The sequence below is a fragment of the Crocodylus siamensis genome, chromosome 2 (genome assembly GCF_052110815.1).
Source record: "Crocodylus siamensis isolate JL-2025a chromosome 2, ASM5211081v1, whole genome shotgun sequence".
Lineage (NCBI taxonomy): Eukaryota > Metazoa > Chordata > Crocodylia > Crocodylidae > Crocodylus > Crocodylus siamensis.
In genome coordinates, this window is record NC_143396.1 from 234663204 (window position 1) to 234678637 (window position 15434).

Here is a 15434-nt window from a genome sequence, read left to right on the forward strand (position 1 = left end):
ATAGAGGTGGGTTTGACAACAAGCCCAAACTTGAAGGATCATATGCGTCTTTCAAGTAGTAACTTTCCCCTGATCTCAACTGTAATTTAAGAACACATTTTTTTTCTTGTGACTTGAAAGCAGTGTAACTAAAATAATAATGCTAGGTGAATCTCTGGTTCTTCAAGGATTTCTTGTTGTTAGCTAGTTTCCTCGGAGAGAGAGACAGAAATAGAGAGAGAGAGTGAGAGAAAGAGAGATTGGGAAGGGGGATGTCTAACGAAGAGCAGCTGCTTACTGGTGAAGCTGTCTAGGAAGGCTGGTTGAAGGTCGGATGTGGCATGGACTTCTGCCGAAAGAACCAGATAGTAGCTGGTCCAGTGGAAGCTATGAAGAAGAAACATAAAGGGGTAGGGCATGGGAGGTCCAGGAAGATATAGAGGAAAAGGAAAAGGTGCTCTGGAACTGTATGCTTCTACTGTGGACTAGAAGCCAGTGTTGGTACTGATTCTCACAGAGGGCTCCAGCTAGAACGTCTAGAACAGGGTTGTCAAAGATTCAGCCCACAGAGCTTTATCGTCTAGCCTGTGGTGCCACCAGTGAGTCTCAGACTGGATCCACATGCTACACACGGTATGCACTGGATTAGCCCTTCCTACAGCACAGAGTGCATGGGGCTGGTTCAGGGCATATGTTGCACATGGTGCACAGGGCTGGCTCCCCGATGGCGCCTGTTGAGTTTGACATCCCTGATCCAAAAGTACTGGGAGGAAGCCTCCTTATTCTGTTTCTGCATAACAAAAATAGAATGTCGATTGGGACAAATCCTGGTGGGGACTATTGGCTGAATCTTGGGAGGGGTAAAGAGGGAAACTGCTGAAGCTTGTGAAGGACTGTTGAGTACTTATTTCTTTGAACATAGGACATGAGTTTTGGATTGGAATGTTTCAGGTTTCAGCTTCAAGCAGTAGGGGGCTTATTCCTTGGAGTTTTGTCCAATAGCGGACAAGAAACTGAAGAGAGGGAAAATGTTGGCACGGACAACTTTATGTAGGAGACCTGACTTTAATAGAAATTATAAATTGTTTTTAGATTACTCTGAGGTTTTTAGCATATTACTTGAACAAAAGCCTTTCAAGTTGAATGGAAAAGAAGGTATGCAAGAACTCCTCTAGCCTTCTCAGCTAGTGATGCCTAAGATCATGATAGCTGGAAAATGTTAGAGAAAATACTCAGTTTTCAGTCTGATACTTTGCATGTTTGACAACATTTAGTGTGAAGTCAGCCAATTAGTTTTCCCTTGTAGTTATGTGTGTCACTGCAAAAAGAAAGTGCTTAAAAGTTAGGAAAATGAGATTGTCAAACTAAAAATGGGGAGAAACTCAATTTTCTGCCAGGGGTGTTATCTGAAACTCTTTGAAGTTTGTTATTTTAATTGGCTAAATTTCAAGTATACAGTGTCTCTTAAAGGAGACAAAAGAAATATGCTGCTTGGGCATATTTGCCAGGACAAGGGATGTGGGGGAAAGGAAATTATGAAGGAAAAAGCCTATTACACTTTTTAAATTAATACATTGTTGCCATTGGTGTGCAGATCATCTTAGGTGGAACATATTGGACTTAGGGGACTGGCTGAACAGTCTTGTCTATTTTATTTAAGAATTTAGTTTAATGATCTTTGTTTTTTTGCTTTGCAATTTTGGGAAGTCACAACCATTGTTATCATGGCATTCTCCAAAGTGGTGGACAGACATAACACTTTAAATGTTTCAAGGGGCTTTGAAATGCGTTTAGCCCCTGGTAGATGGGATCCCCAGAGTCTTGTTCCTGCCATGCCACATGGCAGGAGGCATGATTGTAGGATCCAGTATTGGAACCCATCACATCTTATTGTTAATGCAGCTTGGGATCATAATTTTCCTGAACCAGCAAGTATCAAGTTCCTGTAGCTGGGAGCCCCTCAGCTGATTTGGGCTCCCAACCATGAAAGCATGCCCCACATCTGGAAGCCCCAAATTGGTCATCCTTTCATTTAATGGCATGATATGAACCAGCTAAAAAAAATTACATTTTTACATTTTACAATTATTGTGTAATGACTTTGTGGCTTATGCTGTGTTTCATCACACCATATTAATTGCATTAATGTGTGTCTGGGTAACAGTTTAATAGGTTATTAAGTGAGTCTTAAGTGTGGTATAGACCATATGACCATATGGGTGGTATAAAATGTCCCCAAACATGGTATAATAACACCTGCTCCCTGCAGGTTCTGTTTTGTTCCACCCTAGGGTCCATATGGATTATTGGGCCCCAAACAGATTCCAAAATGTAGTGCCCCCCAACCCCAGCACCCATTCTCCAGCATCCTTGCTACTGCTTGCACCTCCCATCCTCCTGCACTTCCTGAATGCTGAGGCTCCTAGCCCTTGGGATGCCACTGCTGCTTGTGTTCCAGGTGCTTCAGCCACTAGGGTTCCTGGTACTTGGGCACTGCCTAGTGTAGGGGTAGGCAATGTTTTTTGGCTGGAGTGCCAAAAAGTCCACAATGTCTACCTTGCATGGTTCCGAAGTGCTGGCATCCCAGAAAAACAAAATGAGGGCAGGGGGAGGGAGGGGTACATGGCAGGATGCACTGCATATTAGTATATTTAATATCATAAATGTTGCCTTTGTTGTTGTGTGTTCCTTTTTTTGTTAAGCATTTTGCAATGACCTAGGACCTAGTAGATGTGTGAAGCTTCAGGTGCTGACTCAATTCAGAGAAGATTTGGCTTGATTCGGTGGTCAAATCTCTGAATCCGAATTGAATCAGGACACCAATAAAAAAGGTCTGAATAGATTTGAAGCACTCCAAATCGATTTGTAAAAGATTTGGAGAGTTCTGGAGATTTGGGCAGTCCCCACTCTCTGCTGCAGGGAGCTGGATCCAGACTCCGTGCCAGTAAGTAGATGGCAGGAGGTGAAGGTGCTGAAGGAGGGAGGAGGGGGCGATGGGGGGACCCCTGCCTGCTCCCCCAGTCCAGCCTGAGTGCCCCTGATCCCCGCCCACTCTCCCAGCTGCCCCACCTGTCCCAGCTCCTAGTTCTTAAAAAAAAAGAAAAAAAAGAAAAATAAACCCCACTCCTGCTAGGTGTGGGGGTGATCCCCACTGCCCCACGCTGTGTGGGGGGCTCTGCCACAAGCCCCCATCCTGCTCTCCTAGCCCCCCACATGGCCACCCCACCTGGCCCAGCTCCTGGTTCTTTAAAAAAACAAAGAAACAAAAAAGCCCCGCACTCACCGGGTACAGCAGCAGCTGTTGGGGCTTCTGGGGGCACATGGCAGGGGCCCCCATGCAGCGTGGGGCAGTGGGAGGCAGCAGGGATTGCCCTCCCCTGCCTGGCAGCAGCTGGTGAGTATGGGGCTTTTTTTTTTTTTGAGAGCCAGGAGGCTGGGGTTGGGTGGGGCAGCCGTTGACAGTGGTGAGAGAATGGGTGGGGGATGGGCCTGTTTGAATTCAGAGATTTGGCTGATTTGGTGGCAGCCGAATCTCCAAATCAGATTTGGCCAAATCGATTCAGGACAGTAATTCGAATCACCAAATCAAATCACAATCTCCTGAATCCACTGAATCTGAATCCAAATCTGAAGCAAATACTAACTGCTTCGCACAGGCCTACTGTCAATTCATTCATATTTTCTTCCCTTCTTCTGTTCATATAAGGCTTATCTCTTTGTTCTCCCCATGCAACTACAGTATATTTTAAACTTTGTAGAAGCATTAGCTTGACAGCTTGGGCTAAGGTCTCCCAGTAGTTAAAATGGAGCAATTTTGTTGGCCTGATTGGATTTTCCACTAATGTAAAGGATTTTAACTTTTTTTTCATGGATTTTTATGTGCGTTCTAGATATTCACTTGTTTTGCTGCTTTGGCTCAAAGTAACTTTGTTTCAGAGAGGAAAAATGATCTGTTAACTAGCCCATGAGCCAGATCTGATCCCCAGAGTAGTGTCTCCTGGCCCAAGGGGCTTCCCATACGTCCAAAAATTTGGTGGTAGGGGACCAGTTGCCACTTCCCTGCTGCCAAATTTTTGGATTAATGTGGAACCCTGTAGATAACATGGTCCTGCATGCTAGATAGAGCATGTAGGGCAGCATGTGGCCTGATTTTGATTTTTACATACCCAGTGATACTCTATAAATGTTATGTAGTTAAGGAATGAATAATAATATCTGAAGAGCAAGATGCTCTATACAAATCTACTATCACTTTAATATTTTAGTGTCAAGCCAGAGGATTTTATAATAGATTACTTGTTAAGTTCATGAGAACTTTCTTTTTTTCTCTGTTCTGCAAAAAATTCAAACAATGCTTATTTTATATAAATCAAGGTGAATTGGATCTAATACATGGGAAGTTGTTCTCTGGAGCTCTTGAAGAATTGAGTGCTCTTTTTTTTTTTTCAGTGGCAGCATTAGTACTGATCAGAGGGAATGGAAGTGGCTGTAGGTGTATCCAAATACAGTCATCATCAGTGTGAAGGACATACAGTGAGTTACCCACTGGATTTGTGCAGCTCCTGCTGAAGCCTATGCTGCTATGTACAGCTAGACAATTAAGAGTTCCCAAGCTAGGTTAGGTATTTTTACCTGAACTTCAATCCCATCTCTGGATTGAAGTGTAGACAAACACACTGAGTTAGCTGGCTGGATTTAAGAGTTTTACTTACTTTAGAAGTGTAGGATCATGTCCAAAGGTCATAAAATAAAAGTTTAGGTTCAAAGACTCTGCTCAGCTGTGTGCCACTGAAGCATGGCAACATATTTAACTCCCTGTCTGTTTACAGAGTCCAAACAATAGCTGAACTCAAGTTTAGGACACTGGAGTTGCCATGTAAGTGATTGTTATTGTTAGATGTAAGATAGGGGCAAATTGCTAAAGCCAATCTTGTGAACTGTCAGTGTAATTGAATAGGTCTGCTTGTGAACTGGTAAAATAAAACCACATTATGTCATCTCTTTTCAGTCACTGACCCTTTTATAGTTTTCTTTCCTCAATGACCCTTGGTAATGAGGCAAATGCGATCCCAGGCAGCATGTCTGCAGTTCTTTGTGGTGGTCCACCAGTGGACATTATTGGACTTTGGAATGTAACGGGCTACTAATTCATTAAAATGTTGTTGGGAATGTTAATGGGTCCGCTTCAAGGCTTTATCAGTATAACACAGCAGCCTTTTTTGGTATCTGCTGTGCCACACAAACCCTAACAGCATACCAAACATTTTTCTTTAGTTAGGTTTATATGTACTTAAAACCTTATATGGATAGACTCTGTTATTTATTTACACTGTTTATCAACATACAAACAGCCTATATCAATGAGTAATCTGTGGCTAGGTTAACTTAAATGCAGTTTGCAAAAAGCATCATAATGTTTTAGTTAATAAGGGTACTTCAGATGGACATCCTGTATCTTCCTATCAGCTTCTGTCAGTCTTGTGACTGAGATTGCAACATACATTTGCAAAATTACATGGTTATGGCATATTCGATATTTTATGAATTTTCTAGGATACTTGTACCGTGTAAAAAAAAAAAAAAAAAGCATAGAAATCCTACCTTAGAATCATAGAAAATTAGGGTTGGAAGAGACATTAGAAGGTCATCTAGTCCAAACCCCTATTCAAAGCAGGACCATTCCCAACTAGATCATCCCAGTCAAGGCTTTGTCTACCTGGATCTTAAAAAATTTCAAGGATGAAGATTCCACAACCTCTCTGGGTAGCCAGTTTCACTCTCCTTTACTACTCTCGTAGTGATTTTTTCTGATAATCTAACCTAAACTTCACCTGCTGCAATTTGAGACGATTGCTTTTTGTTCTGTCATCTGCCATCCCTGAGAACAGTCTAGCTCAAGGGTGGGCAGTTATTTCAGGTGGAGGGCTGCTTATCAAGTTTTGCCAAGCTGTCCAGGGCTACCTATTAGCCCTGCCCCTTAACAGGTGCCCCACTTCCTGGTCACCATATTGTGACTTGAAGCCCCTCCCCCTAAGCCCTGACCTTTGCCTCCAGAAGTCCCTTCCCTTGCCCCCAGAAGTACTTCTTTCAACAAGGGGTTTTTGCCATCTCAGAACCAGAAAAATACCAAATTATTTTGTAAAAAGCAAACATCTACAACATTCACACACACACCAACATGCTCCCTCACCCCACACCCACACCTCCACACCTATCCATCCCCCCAAAAAACACATCATTGACTCCAAGGTGAACATGGGCCGGCAGTGTGGAGAGGCAGTAAGAAAGGCCAACTGCACCTTGGCATGCATCCACAGATGCATCTCGAGCAGGTCCAAGGAGGTGATCCTCCCCCTCTATGCGGCACTGGTCAGGCCGCAGCTGGAGTATTGCGTCCAATTCTAGGCGCCGCACTTCAAGAGGGATGTCGACAGCATGGAGAGGATCCAGAGGAGGGCCACTCGTATGATTAGGGGACAACAGGGCAGGCCCTATGAGGACAGGCTGCAGGACCTGAACCTGTTCAGCCTCCAAAAGAGAAGGCTGAGGGGGGATCTAGTGGCCTGTTATAAACTAGTCAGGGGGGATCAGTAGGCATTGGGGAAGTCACTGTTTCCCCAAGCACCGCCAGGAGTGACCAGGAATAACAGTCACAAGCTGGCAGAGGGTAGGTTTAGGTTAGATATCAGGAGACGCTACTTCACAATCAGGGTGGCTAGGGTCTGGAACCAGCTTCCAAGAGAAGTGGTGCAGGCTGCTACCCTCGGGGTGTTTAAGAGGAGGTTAGATGAACACCTTGCTGGGGTCATTTGACCCCAGTATTCTTTCCTGCCATGGCAGGGGGTCGGACTAGATGATCTGCTCAGGTCCCTTCCGACCCTACAAACTATGAAACTATTCATCAATTTGATTTCAAAAATATTTTTGTCTCAGTTTACATGTGTTTGTGTAGTGTACATAGAGGTGATTCCACAGTAGCTTAAAATGAAGTCTTACACTTGTATATTGTGGGGGGGGGTGGTATGGAGGGTGAAAATCAGTTTGTGGGGGACTGTGGGTGTGGGGGAGGGAGTTGGGTGTGTGTGGGGAGTTTTTTGGGGGGATGGATAGGTGTGGGTGTGGGGTGAGGGAGCATGTTGGTGTGTGTGTGGATATGTGGGGTGTGGGTGGCTGGAGTGTGTGAGGGGTTGTGGGTGTTGGGGGTCTGTGTGTATGGCAGTGTGAAGGTGTTGTGGGTGCATATGTATGGTGTGGTGTGCGTGTGGGACTCACCCTACAAATACACACACACACACACACACCCTGGGGTACCAGTGTAGCCTCATGCTGCCTGGTCTGGCAATGCAGCCGGGGACCACGTGGTGCTGGAGCAGGGCTGAGGCAGGAAGGCAGGGAAATGGCCAGGGGTGGGGCGGGACTGGGCTGCTGCATCCTGCTGATGGCTTCCCCTGGGTCCTACTGCCCCTGGCTCCTGTCATCTTTGACAGGTGGCTAGAAGCAGATAAATATTTTCTACATTTTTAGGGGTTCTGCGGGCCAGATAGTGGCCTGGTGGGCCAAATCTGGCCTGTGGACTGTATTTGCCCACCCTTGGTCTAGCTTCATCTTTTTTGTAACTACCCTTCAGAAAGTTGAAGGCTGCAATTAAATCCCACCTCAGTCTTTTCAACATTAAATAAGACCAGTTCCCTCTCCTCAGAAGTCCTGTTCTTCAGTCCTCTAACCATTTTTGTTGCCCTATGCTGGAATCTCTCTAATTTATCCACATTCTTTCTATAATGGGGGGCCCAAAACTGGACATAGTACTCCAGATCTGGCTTCACCAGTGCTGAAAAGAAGGGAATAATCACTTTTCTTGATCTGCTGGCAATGTTCCTATTAATGCAGCCCACTGTGCTGCTAGCCTTCTTGGCAACAAGGGCACACTGTTGGCTCATATTCAGCTTATTGTCCACTGTAATCCCTAGGTCCTTTTCTGCAGAGCTGCTGCTTAGCCAGTCAGTCCCCCGCCTGTACTGGTCCATGGGATTATTCGGTACGGAGTGCAGGACTTTGCACTTGGTTTTGTTGAATTTCATGAGATTTCTTGTGGTCCAGTCCTCCATATGTTTTAAATAATAGATATAAACTTAAATGAAACAAAAATATGCATATCTGTGGTGAAGGTAGAAAACCTTCAGATGATGTTACCCCACTACTCTTGCCAAAGTAAATCACATTCCCAAAAGTGGCATGTTGGAAGGAAGGCTTTTACAAATGATATTGACCACTTTCTCAAATGCTCTATTTAAAATGACAGGAAAAAATGGACCCACTTTTCAGTAAACTATCAGCAAAACATTACATACAAGGTGCTAGGATTTTATGATTGACACCTGATTTTTAGATCTTTAGACTAGAAAGTACATAGGCAAGCAATAGGAGATGCATGGGGGTGCATGTGCTCCCCCTTATGGGGCTGGTGCCCTCCTTGACGTCAACACTGATGCTGTTGGTAGGGCTGGTGCCCGCCCGACAGGGCTGCCACCATTGGCGGCTTCTGCAGGTGCCCCCCCAGATTCAGAAGGCACCAGTCACTCATGAGAAAGTATATTGTATTGGCCAACAGGATAGATTCAGTAAAATTGTATTACTTACCATGATGGCATTAGTATCTTAATTTTGAAGTAACAAGTGACAAAGTTTATAATTGGGTGCTTATATTTGTACAGCCAGTCCTTATATAGGAACTAAATAAATAACCTTAATTGCCAAGTTGCAATCTTTGAAAATCAGACAGTTTTTACTCAGCTGCCTACATATGGATTGGATGCTTGACTTAAGGTGCACAAATTTGAAAATTTTGGCTATAGTTTACACATACAGTACATAGTAACTCTGTGTGTGTGTACGTACATATGTGATATAGAAACGAAGATACAGAAGCAAGCCCTTTTTACGTCATTTTAAATTACTGCATTTGAGAGAGTGAGGTAACAAATAGGTTCAAGATCACTTTTAAAGGTTTGCTTCCAACACGCTACCTCCGGGAATGTCATTAAGATTACTGGGGTTGTCATCTGACGGTTGTATAATATGTATATTTTCTATGCAAAAATAACTTAACTCTTGCTGTTGAATTACCTAATGAAAAAGGTAAACTGAGTACTTTAGGCAGTGCAGTATTTGGATGGCAAATGTTTAACAGATATCTGTTTCTTCATGAAATATAGTCTGAGTCAGTAGGTGGCACTCTTCACTCTGAGTCAGTAAAGCACTGCTTGGATAGGGTGTTAGGAAACATTGTGCTGGTAGAAATGCTCTTTTAGAGATTATAATATGACATGGTACTTTTGACAAAAGTTAAGGTTTGGCTTTACTGTTTGGTGGTTGTTCTAGTTGGGATAGTCATATTCTGTCCACTTAAAATTCTTGTTCCACTTAGGGTGTTTTTTGCACTGGAATCTGATTGATTCTGCTGGGTCTGGGACCCACTGAACCCACAAAATGATGATGGCAAGATAGAGATTCTCCTTCACTTTAGCCTTTTTTATAACGTGGCTGTACTAAAACAACTTCTATATTAGAGGAGGCTGCATTTCATCACTAAGGGACAGTATTCCTCTCTGCATAGTTTTAAAAGGCTTTAACATTTTTGTGTTTATGTGATATTACTAAAGTTTGATGATAGAGATATTACACTTTTCCCAGTAATAAATTGAAATTTCAAATATATAAAAGTCTTGTTCCTATATTGCTTTACCAGGAATAGCTGATAACTTGAGTATTAGAAGTGTACAGAATATAGCCAAGTGTGTTAATAAGTGGCTTGCAACAATTTGCTTTTTTTTATTAAGAGAGTATTGTATTGCATACATCAGTTAACTTAGTGAAGGGGATAACATTTTCAGTAAGATAATGATCCTCCGTGCTGGGGAGGCAGACTGATTGAATTCACGATAATGCAGATCCTTCATTCCACTCCGACTATTCCTTTATGGAACAAAACTGCATGATGTCCAGTAGATGTTTACTGTTGCTTTGACTTCTGAAATTCTGCCAGTCACCAGCAACCTCCATCTACCTACCTCCACCAACCACTTCCCTACATCATGTCTACAGTATAGTGGAATCTCCATTGGTTCTGTTGGACATGGAAGCTGCTGAACCCTCAAAGTAAGGATAACAGGATAGGCCATTCATCTTGATTAACACATTTAGAATTTAAAAATGGAATCACTTGTAGTGTTATGCTCCAAGTAGATAAACAAATGATAAGGACTGCAATCTGACTTTCCTTCCCATTTAAAAAAAATTTCCTTGGGGAATAACATGCCAAAGAATGCATTATATGTATTGTTGAAAATACATTCTGAAGTCTCAGTCCAGCTGAAATGTATCTGGACTATGGTTTTCAGGCCTGTGTTAAAATTTCTTTTGGTTTACAATTTGACCTCATTCACTTGTTCTTCATCTGAAACCATGTCAGACTCTTTTCCACATTCTTTCACTTTTCAGTTTCCTGGAAACCATTGAGCTTATCTTTGTCTAGTGAATTGCATTGTCATTACTACTTCAAAAATCCTTGGCTCCCAAAGGCTTGTTGCTGAGCATTGATAAAAAGAATTTTGTATACAAAGGTTAATAAATCTAGTTAAGGTTTTTTGGGAGTTTTTTTTGGAACTGAAGCCATTCACAGTAATTTAGTATCCTACTTAGAAGATATGTGGGTTTCTGCAGTATATGCAGTGGTGGATTTGGATCCACAAGTAGGCAAGATGTTAAGCTGGATATAAGCAAATATCCATGTGGCTTAACAAAAGTGAAAATAGGAAGTCCACGTGGATATATGCTCAAAGAAATTTCTCATGATAGCGTCTGATTCCTTAGTGCCAAAAGTGACTTTTAGGTACCTGTAAATACCAAAACAATTGCAACATAAATTTGAAGAGCATATAGATAAATGGTGATCTATTACCTTGCTTGAGATGCTGTCAACTACTTTTTAAATTACTTATGTTTTATATTCTGTTCATGTGTAAAAAGTACTTTGCACCACAAGCCAACCATATTTCTGTTTAAATTGACAATCACTGTCATCAGAGATGTTGGTGTAGCTCTTGGAAAAGTTTTTTCTGTTAATATTTTGTGCAGACAGGTGCTTTAGTTGCCAAACATAAAATATTGTTGCGATTTCTTAATTAGCAGTTATTCCATGGTTGAGGTTTGCTACAATTTGTATCAGATAAAAAATCTCAAAACAAGATAAAACACAGTATATACAACATCAAAATATTTTTCAGAGCCTTGTGAGGAAGGGAACATTTTAGAATAGGGAAGGCAGAAAGAATTAAACAAATCTTTGAAAATCAGAAAATATTAGCATATACTAATGCCTTCAGAAAATATTGGATGGAAGAGCCTGTTATTTGCAAGGTAGCATTCCCTAATATTGGAGAACACATTTGTCTGTGAAGGAAAAAAGTGTCACAGGGTACCATTAATTTGGGCAAACCTGGGCAGTCCTATTAAGACTGTCTTTTGGCCTTAATGGTCCATATAGTGTTGTGGAAAATCTTTTAGTGGGGTACAATTCACTCACTGGGCCTGATTCTGCAGTCTCTATGTAAACAAATCATCATCTGCAGTAATGAGGCGAGAAAAAAGGAAACACATGCCTTCTGGACATTTTTTATGTCAAACTGATAGTATAGTTATTTGTTCACATGACTTAGGAATACATCACATATAAAGGTTTTTTTGGTGATCTTTACTGTTTAAGCAAAATGTTATGGTTGTTTTCAGTGAGTTTTCAGGATTTGTTTGGGGATTAATGGGGGTGATTCTGACATAAGGTTCAGTAGTATGTAAGTAGCAAACATTTATATTTTGGTATGCACAACTTCCTTAAACATCTGGTTTCTTCAGAGACACACGTTTGTGTTTAAAAGTACAATATTTTTTATTAGCATGATTTCCCATCAAATGGTTCACTGCACAAACTGAAGGGGGAAAAAGCATACTAAATTTCTTAACCAAGACAATACTTCTGTCAATTGGGTTGATCTCCCCTCAGGAAATCACTGTTAGCCAGCAGGTACTGAAGCTTTGGTAAACAACTTCAGCCAGATTTTGGTTATGTAAGCCTGCAGTATGCACTCTTTTCATGTGGTTATACAAAACTATTTCAGAATGAAAACTGGTAGCACTTTCCTCCTGGAAGTAATTATTAGTATGAAAACCAAATGTTCTGTACATAACACTTACTGTATAAAGAAAAAATGGTATATGAAAGAACTGCCACAAATAATACACAGTAGAAAACAAATTAACTGCTGTATAATTATTTTCCTTAGGTGCTTGAAAGCAAAAAAAAAGAGTGCATATTGATAACTCTTCACAGTATCCTTGACAAGTTCAAGAAATAGAATGTTTATTTAAATTATTTTGTATGAACTTCATTTTATATGAACTTTTCCATTTGAAAATCTATGAATTAGTTTAAAACAAGTCATTAAAAAATAAAAGGAGTTACTATTCATATGAAACCTTATTAATCTGAAGCATGCACATATTTTTGCTGGATACTAAAAAAAATGTTAAATTGAATATGACCATAGCATGGTCATATAACACTGAAAACTTGCAGCATAGCTCACTTTGAAGTATCTTGACACACTTCATAAATGTTGTTGAAGACAGTGGACATCTGTATACATGCAGCAGTTTATCTACAAATTAGCATGTGAACAATTGGGATTTTGTAATTTTAGGAATTGTGCTACCCCGAAATTGGTAAATGGGGTATATAGATAGATAAGTGGAGGCACAGAAATGATGCAAACCCTAAAGTTGCATCGTGTGGTTGGTATAAGAGGTGGGAATAGAACTTTGGTCCTAGACTCTCACTTTTTTCAACTTTTTCTTTTTATGTTTTCTCCATTTTAAAAAAATCTTTTGTATCTACATTTTTTCCTTTGAACATATATAGTGTCAAATCAATGGCCACGAAAGACTTTCATTCATCACAATGCTATATGCTGTGGTAATTCACATTTCATAAACCAGCAAGGAACTAACTCTTATCCTCCTGTTTCAGAAGCAGGAGTAGTTACCATTTCTGCTAACTGAGAATCTATTGTCAGAGAACACCAACGTTTCATGAAGCACTTCGGCTATTTTTGAAGCACTTGTGATGCTTTTAAATACCCTTTTTCTTTGACAGGTAATTGTTCTCTGTTTTCTTTGGGGTTCTTTGCTTCTGCCTCTCTTGATTGATAAAAATTCTTTTAATTAAGTGACTCCTCCTTCCCAAAGAAATAAAACATGCACAACAGTGAAGTGCATTGGCATTAAGTCAGTTCCTTTGTCTCCCCTCACTTATTTATAGTTTAGCCTTATTGTAAACTACCTTGAGCCTTTGTTGGGAAGGGCAGCATATACATTGAGTAAATAAATAGTCACAAGAGAAACATTTTGTATTTCTTTTATTTTAGGAGTAAAAGCAAAACACAGGCATGTTCATTCATACCGTTTTCTCAGGATATGTAAGAACATAACCATTATATAGTCAGTTAAAATGGCAAAGGAACTGAAAACTTCTGTAAAATATTTAAAATACTTTCATGAATATATAAATAAATATAAATGTATGATAAAGTAATATCATACATTACTCCCTACACTCCATAACTAGTTTCACACAAAGTCTTAGTCATAAATGGTAGGGATGCCTAATGGATTATGGCACCTGTTCTGTTGAATAGGATTTGTGAAGTTGTTTCCCCTTGACGGCAGCCGCAGTATTTTCAGGTGGACTGCACTAGCTTTCTGTTTAGAGAAATTTCTCAATAGTATTAGTCACATGGGACACCTATACACGTGATGGACCTCTGCTTCAACAAGTGCTAATTAGCACACATTGAAGCAGACTTGATTAATTGAGTCTGCTGGAGCGTCCTAATTAACGTGCTTCAGTAACCTCTGCATCACTTGTATTTAGCATCCCTGCATTTCAAAATGGTGGTGGGGGTTCTTTAACTAAAGCTCATTCAACGACCTTTAGTTAAAGCACCCCCACCACCATTGTGAAGTGTGGGACGCTGAATATATGTGACACTGCTGACGGTTTAATTAGAGAGGCTCTCAGAGCCGCTCTACTTACAGCACCCCCCTGGAGCATGTGTATAGATCCGCATGCGTACAGTGTCTGATGTGTATGGTGTCTGGAGAGGGACTCTCCTGTAATATTTCACCTTCTTCATCAATACAAGTAGTACTGAAAGTCATTATTTGAAGATAATGTTAGGTAGATTGGGGTGCTAAGCCTCTGGTCGGAGGACAAAATGTGGCCCACAGAGCCTTCCCATCAGGCTGATTGGGCTCCCTATGGCCAGGAAAATTGTAAGTGTGGGAGTGGTGGCTGCTAATTTAGCCACTCTCCCCTGCTACCAAATTCCCAAACACCATGTAGCAGGTTGGAGCTGAGTCATGTCCCCTTCTTCCTGCAGCTGGATTGGGACCAAATCTTGCCCTCCCCTGTCCCAACCCCATGGGACTGGTTTGGGGTTAAGACAAGACCTCTTCTTACCCCTGAAGAGCCAGGTTGGGTCTGGGACCAGCTCTCTGAACCCTGCTGCAGGGCCAGGTCAAGCCCCCTTTCCCTACAAGGCTGGGTTGGGGCGCAGCTGCCTTTGCCTTTCTCTGCGCATCTGGCTGGGACCCACTATGTCTGTCAGGAGCACCAGATTGGGACTACCAGCTGGATCTGACCCACAGATGGACCAGGCACTGCCAGTCTGGCCCACCAGATGAAAAGATTGAGCTCCTCTGAGGTAGATAGTTGAGTAAATTACTATGGGCTTTGTAGTAAAAAGAAAAAAAAAAAAAGCTCCTCTCAAGCCCCTTATACTTTATGCCCCCTTTGCAGAGGACAGCTTTGTTTGAATTGTGTTCTGTAGTTTTTTACAATTGGACACTTATGAATTAGCACATGGTTTCAAGAGCGTTAATAATATATTCTTGCTTTCCTCTGAGTGCAGAACTGTCTCAAGTAAAGGGCTTTCCTTCAGGGTGCAAATGGCAATTCAAATACAAAAATCTTCCATGTAAATGCTCTTACTACTCTAGGAGTGCTCTGCTCCCAATCTTCTCTCTTAGCTTGAAACTAGTTCCACCATTCTCCATTGGCTTATTCCTTTTTCATTGCTTAAGGCAGTCAGCATTTTCTTTCCAGTTGGATTTAGCTGTCTTCATGTGTCAGCTGCATAACATCAGGACTTTTTCAGGAAAATCTCAGTGCCAGAGGTGTTTTGTAATTTTCTTTTTTCCGAGGAACTCAGCTTCCTTACTAACCTCATAAAAAAGAAGAGGAATAATAATATATTTGTAGTTCATCACGAATTGCAAAAGATGTTCCTTGGGCAGAGGGGATGGGAATGAGAAATCTAAATCTCCTGAACAGTTTGATCTTTTGT

General features: G+C 41.4%; 1 protein-coding gene across 4 annotated transcripts in view; it reads left to right on the forward strand.

Moving 5' to 3' along the window:
• The window catches only part of FSIP1 (fibrous sheath interacting protein 1), a 176569-nt gene that overhangs the window by 80760 nt on the left and 80375 nt on the right, over nt 1–15434 (forward strand). The gene's annotated exons all lie outside the window — the stretch shown is intronic.